General features: G+C 39.1%; 1 pseudogene; it reads right to left on the bottom strand.

Annotated features, from left to right (window-relative positions):
- Positions 1-4,396: 4,396 nt before the first annotated feature.
- On the bottom strand, positions 4,397-6,964 carry LOC122021441 (annotated as a pseudogene).
- Between the last annotated feature and the right edge of the window lie 220 nt (positions 6,965-7,184).

Genomic DNA, 7,184 nt, shown 5'->3' on the forward strand with positions numbered 1-7,184 from the left:
TATGGATAATGTGATATGTCATGTCATAGATGAGGAGTCACCAGTGCTATAGTTTGACGATAACTAAAAAATTGATACATGTTTAAAGTCATTAACAGACAAACTATATCTTAAGCAAAAATTATACGGACTGAAGATAATAGAGGAAACTGATCTAATCCAACATATAAACTTATTCAACCAGATCATGAGCAATTTGAAGCGAGTTGATGTGAAGATCGAGGATAAAGAAAAGGTATTGATGTTGCTGAATTCTCTACCTTCATCTACTATGTACGAGAATTTTATTACTACTTTGATATGGAGTAAGGAAACTCTTAAATTGAAGGAGATTATAAGTGTGTTGCTAGATTTTCATCAAAGGAAGAAAGCAAGTGACGAAGTTTCTCAAGGAGGACCTGTGGTGAAAAGTAACTAAGAGCATGGTAGGAGTAAAACTTGGTATGGATTGGACAGTGACAACGAGAATCATTCTAAGTCAAGAAGGAAGATGGTGATCACTTGCTAAAAGTGTGAAGGAAAATGTCATATGAAGAGAGATTGTCCAGAGATAAAGAAATATGTTGCAGAGAACAAAAGTAGTTCAACGAAGTCTACAAACATAGTTGAAGAGGAAAATTCAGAGAGCGGTGATAGAGATACGCTATCAGTTATATCAAGTTTGAAGTAACTGACAGATATATGGATCTTTGACTCTGCATGTTCATATCACATGACTCAAAACAAGGAATAGTTTGACACATATAGGGCAGTGAATTCTGGTTCAATGTTGATGAGAAATGATATGTCATGCAGAGTTATCGTTATAGGGAATGTCAGAATCAAGGTGTTTGATGGTGTGATTAGAACCCTATGTAATGTCAGATATATACCAAAGATAAGGAAGAACTTGATATCATTAGACACACTAGATGATATTGATTGTAGTTACAAATCAGTGAACAGGGGTGATAAAAGTCAGCAAGGTAGCTTTGTCGATAATGAAATGATAAAAGTTAGCAAGGAACATATATAAGTTGGTAGGGACTATAGTTGTAGATGGAGTTGTAAGATCGTAAAATGCTAGAGAATTAATGGTAAATAGTGCAAGTCACTTTTTACTTTTCTAAGAAATCAAGAGAATGCAGTAGAAAATAAAGAGAGAAAAGCGAACGCTAACACAAGTTTGTTTTTCTTGGTTCAAAACCTTCAATGACTCCTACTCTAAGGTCCGCACTAGGTGTGTGCTTTCATTGAGCAATTCACTATGAGCCTGAATAGATATAAATATTTTAAGTACAAAGCAATAAGTAAAATATACGGACAATAAGTAAAGTAGTAGCTTGATTATTGGTTGTCGGAGTAGCTTTTTGGTGTCATTGAGAGGCTTTCGGAGCAGCGTGTGAGTACAAAAGTCAGAGTAATTGTTGTACCGATGCTGCTAGTTGAAGCTTCTTATATAGGCCTTTCCATTCACCTAGACTATCCTCGAGCACTTGGTTCGCAGACGTGACTGCATTTCGGCGAAGCCCTATCCATGAAAGTTTTATCCAACTACGAACGTCGGGACCAGTCTGGAAGCCTAGACATTGATGTGTGACAGTCAATTGGAGCACACCAACTCAGCTGTATGCGTGGCTAGGTTCGGCCCCTTCTAGGTGCCTAGACCCATTCGAGGTGCCTAAACCTACAAGCACCTGGACCCTTCCAGGGTGCTCGAACCTCCTTTTCCATCCAATTCTCATCTTATGTTTCCTACACCATAGAGTTAGGAAAATATGCAATAACATGAAAATAAGTATTAATATTCTGACAGTCTCAGGATTGTCTAATTCTAACTTTGGATTTCGCTGAAACACTAGGTCGGACCAACATCTACTATCCCCTCAACTGGAAACGTGTCCTCACTAGATCTCTCCTCCAGTTCGTATCTCCACTTACCTGCCAAATATTTGGTCCTTTAGACCTACTTGGACTTTCTCTGATCTTACTTAATGTTTGGTAAATATGATCTACTAATACATGCAATACTGAGTTAACACAATAGATATAAAACAGTAAAATAAAATAGTATTAGCAGTATTAAGAATTCACTAGTCTAGTCAACCACACGCGGTTGACCGAAAACCAGTCAGTCACTCATTACCTATTGTTACCTCCCCTTAGAGTTGTCCACTGCGTAGCTTCACTCCTAGGACTTTCTCCACCTAGATTTACTCACTTGGACTTTCACTACCTGGCTTCACTCACTAGGACTCACCTAGCTTCACTCACTAGAACCTAACTTCATTTACTAGGGCTTCCACTGCCTAGCTTCATTCACCAGGACTTCCACTGCCTAACTTCACTTATCAAGACTTCCACGGCCTAACTTCACTCACTACGGCCTAGCTTTAGTCACTATGTCATCCATTGCGACTCACCAGGATTTCTCCTTACCTAACCTCCATTTAGGACTAGTCACTCAGTAGATTTCTCACCTGCCTAACCTACAGTTAGGGCTTATCCCTTATCTAACCTTCAGTTAGGACTAATCACTTAATAGACTTCTCACTTGCCAAACCTTCGGTTAGGACTTACCCTTACTAGTTATCTAGTCTTGATTATACTTCACTCTTCCAAACATCAAGTCTTGTTTGCATTAATCCTTAGTCAACCTAATTTGACATTGCTATATTATCAAAGATCAAAATCTTAGAGGTCGGTTGCACCAATAGGAGTCTCCTCAATGGAGTCTGAATCAGATAGTATAGTCTTGTGGCATATGAGTCAATGTGGGATGCTGGAATTTCATAAGAGAAATTTGTTAAAAGACATCAAGATATGTAAACTTGAATTCTGCAAATTCTGTATTCTTGGGAAATAGAGCAAAGTGTAATTCAAGACAACAACACATAAGATTGAGGAGATATTATACTATGTGCATACGGACCTCTGGGGACCAGCCAATGTAATATCATGAGGGAGGTATTTGTTTTTTGTGAGTTTTACTAATGAAAACTTACGAAAGGTCTGAGTATACTTTATGCATCACAAGTCAAAAACTTTTACGAAGTTTAAACTATAGAAAACTGAAGTAGAGAACCCGATCAGAAGAAAGATCAAACACATTAGAAAATAATTCTACCCAACAGACCTTATACCAATGGAAATATCTTCATCCCTTTTAAACTCATGATCTTTTCCATCACTTTCCAATGTGAGTCTTTGATTATATTCTTAACACAAGGGTATAATTATATATTACTATAATAAAAGATGATTTATATAAAATACTTTTTCTATATTTTATTTATTATATTGAGACAAAATAATAAGTTAACAAATGTAAATATAATGATATTGTTTAAACAGGATATAAATAACTCAAAGAATGATAGCTCATTACCGAAAATATAAGTGAAAAAAGATTTCATCATAACATTATTCCAGAGATAAAACTCCATTTGTTTTGTATGGAACCTTGATAACAGTTCTACAAGAGAGTACCTTGCTTCCATGTTCTTTGCACAAAAGAAATCTTACTGACTTTCCCCTAGCATCCATCAACTAAAACTAACCATGGGAAGAAACATTTTGTCAAACAACTTCAAAGTATGATTCAAATTAAACTAAGTGCACACGATTAAAGCATGGAAGATTAAGCCAATACAATTCAACAAGCAATGGAATATCCAACACAAAGGAAACTTAACACCCAATTTGAACAACTAACACAAGATAAGAATTACCAAAGCTTCGGAAGAACAGAATTAGCCCCGATCGGGATTGACTAGCTTGTGGAGAAGGCCTGCTGTTCGGAAAAGTCAGAGATGACAACGAAGAGACTCCCAATCTGGCGTATGTGGCAAGATCGTGGCTGCAGAACTCTCTTCTTCATATCTGAAGAGGAAAGGTTGCAAAAGGTGGAACTGCCACCTCAGCGGTCTCTTGGGTCCGGCCCCATAGATATCTAGAGGAGGTAAATCATGGTTAAGTTGGACGGGAATGGTGACTGAGGGTCGAGTGGAATTTAAAGCACAGTAAACCGGGATTTTACGCCCGTGTGCAACTGACGACCCTCAACCCCTGAACCTCCGTTGCAAGCGTCAGACATCCTTCCAACTGATCCAGCCCGTAGGGGCATCTGAAGAGGAAAGGTGAAGAAGGTTGAAGTGGATAGCCAGCTGTGAGCTTCCAAGGGAGATGGGATATACCTCATATCTGAGATCCCTTGTCTCCTCTCCCAATCATGAGAGGCGGATGTGGTGGTGAGAAATCAGCCTCCTCCTCTCCTAATTAGGAGAGGAAGGAGATGAAGTGGGTGTTTAGCTGGAATTTCTCCCAATCAGGAAGAATAAGGTGGTTGCTCTGGCGATGAGTGGAGGTGGCATCTCGGATTTGGATGACTCGCGTCCTCACCCCTATTTTGCGCTGATCAAGGAAAAAAAGGAGAAGGATCCCTTTGCCAACCAAGAGGGATCCTTTTGCTCATCCTCGTGTCCTCTAGATTTATTGTGAAGGGCATGCAGGAGATCCAACCAAGAGGAACCAGAGCTACAATGAACTGCGCCAGGATTCCAACAGGCAAACCTGAGTAGTCCTCCGAATTAGAAACACGGATCAAGGAAGCAAGCCCAACGCCTGAAAATCCACTCAGTATCGATGACAAGTACATTGCGGAAGCAAAGAACGCGAAAAGGGAGCCTTCGCAACCCGACGGACACAACCGCAAAAAGAGAACCGAGAAAGGTAGAATCTTGAACTGTGCAATGGCCTCCGCTAGTGCAGACATGCACAGCACCCACAACTCATTTGATATCCCCAGCTTAGTGTTCCATCATCGTTTCACAAGAACCAAGTCTGATAACAGAGAAAGTGCATAGAGCATCTGCACTCCAAACACAAGCCTCCTCAATGCTATTCTCTTCAGGCAGCATTCATAGGACAAGGTTACCGAGAGAGTCACCAGATGACCGATGACTTTTGACAAGCCGATGACCAAAGGATTGATATTCAGATACTGTATTCGGAAGCAGAACATAGAGCCTGAAAGAATGGGCACGACAACAACTGAAGCTGCAATCCACCAAAGAGGGCGAGCAATGGTTTCCACGTTGATCGCCGTCACAAGATCGGTGAATTGTTTGCCAGGGTTTTCCAGCAAGGAACTGCGTGCGAACTGGCGTTTCCAACTTTTGGGAATACAGAGTGGTGTCTCTTTCGCAGACAACGAAATTGCAAGCTGAACAGATAGCAGGAGAGCAAATATGAGGAACAAGATCTTCGGTCTCTGAGTTCTGAGCAAGATAAATCCACCTGAGAGATTGCCCGACATTGCTCCAGCTGCTAAAGCTATGAATGCATAGGACTGAAGCTGAGCTGATTTGCGAATTCTGCCAAGTTCAGCGACAAGGGCATCATTAGCAACTTCAGCGAAAGACGCGCCCAGGTTGCTGAGTAAAATGCAAGTGTTCCCCGTAATACAAGTTGTAGAAACTGTTAGTGTGTGTACTTATGTGCCAAGACACTCCTTATGTATTTTGTGGATAATTATTTAATAAAGGCAAGAATTTATCATTAATTAATTACTTTTCTGTACGTATATGATTAATGATAAAGTCCCACAGATTAATAAGTCTATTAATCTGAAAATAGTCTTTGATCAGATAGATATTTAGAGGGGACATGGATATCTAAATCAACGTTGAGTATGACTAGGTCGAGATAGACCGGAGGGATGGATATCCAAGTTGTACTTGGGGGTGCCTTGAGTTTAGAGGTACACTGGACACGACCCGCTTAAAAGGAGACCACATATTAAGCATCATTGATCTTTCCTTTTATGAACGAGTGTAACTGATCTTTTGACTTGAGACCTTCATTTATTCTATGCGTGGAGTTATGTGCTTTGACGCCGTTAAAAGCAGTCTTTAATCGGATTGTGATTAATACGGTAGTTGGGTGTATGACAAAGCGTAGAGAGAATAGTGTTGAGTCAATAGAGGATTCATCGCTCTCTTGGATTAGGAGTTAACATCCTGGCTGCTTGATAGAGATATTAGTGACTCAAAATCCATGGTCATGGGAGGAATGATTTATCATTCAAGAGGAGTCTATTATATCTTGGAAATCAAGTAAAATAATTAATTTGGTAATGATGCATAATGTATCAAATTAATTGGGATGTAGACTTAGATGAAGAGATCGAATTACACAGTAATCGATTCATAGTGGTTTATAGTTTATGACTGATATTAATTTTATCACGTTGGGTGGCTAAAAACTGTTGCTAGACGGTTACCTTAGTCTGTGTATGGATTTACACTGCCTTCGTGTATAAAACCTAGAGGGTCGCACGCATAACACGTAGACATGAACAAGAGTATCGGAAGCTAGTCGAGATCAAGATCAAATATGGATTTATTTGATACAAAGAAGAGAGAATTCAAATAGCTATAATCATGATGATTAATGGAGAATTCGAAGAGTCATCATAATGATAATTAATGAAGAATTTGAAGAGTTATCATAATGAAGGTTATAAATGAAGAATTTATGGAGCCTATAACTCTTCATCTTCCTTATTAATGAAGATCATAAATGATAAATTAATTGAAAGCTTAACTCTTCATATTCCTTGGAAGCTATAAATAGCCATCCTCGGAAAGAATCAAGGTAAGGATTTCATTCTCTCCATTTCTCCTTCGTCAACTTCGTCCTCCACCGGAAGAGATCGGTAGTGCTTCCAAGACTTTGTCGATCCAAGTGGCTAGCACCTAACGGATCGTATCAAGTTCGTGATCTAGTGCGCGTGGATACCGCTAGAGGAGTCACACGTGGGACTCTTATCTGTCTATCTGTCTGTGATATCATTTACACCTATCGAGGACTCGAGGTATGTTTTTATATTACTTTTGTGCAAAACTATATGTACCACGAAAAGATCCATGATCAATATATGTCTTCCGCTGTGCTCCGAACCCAACGGTGGTATCAGAGCCATTCGTGATTGGATCATATAGTACGAAGCAGATTCTTCAAAATTTATTTGAGGAATCAGTGTTTCGAGAGATTTCAAAGAAATCTTAATTTCTTTATTTCAAGTTATATGCCATAGTATTTCATGATAGAAATTAATTTTATCTAATAACATGTGAAGTAATACATGTTGTAATTTAGATATAAATTCCTTGTGGCATAAGTAGATTAACATGTTAAAAATC

This window comes from Zingiber officinale, chromosome 9A (assembly GCF_018446385.1).
Source record: "Zingiber officinale cultivar Zhangliang chromosome 9A, Zo_v1.1, whole genome shotgun sequence".
In the NCBI taxonomy this organism is placed as follows: Eukaryota; Viridiplantae; Streptophyta; class Magnoliopsida; order Zingiberales; family Zingiberaceae; genus Zingiber; species Zingiber officinale.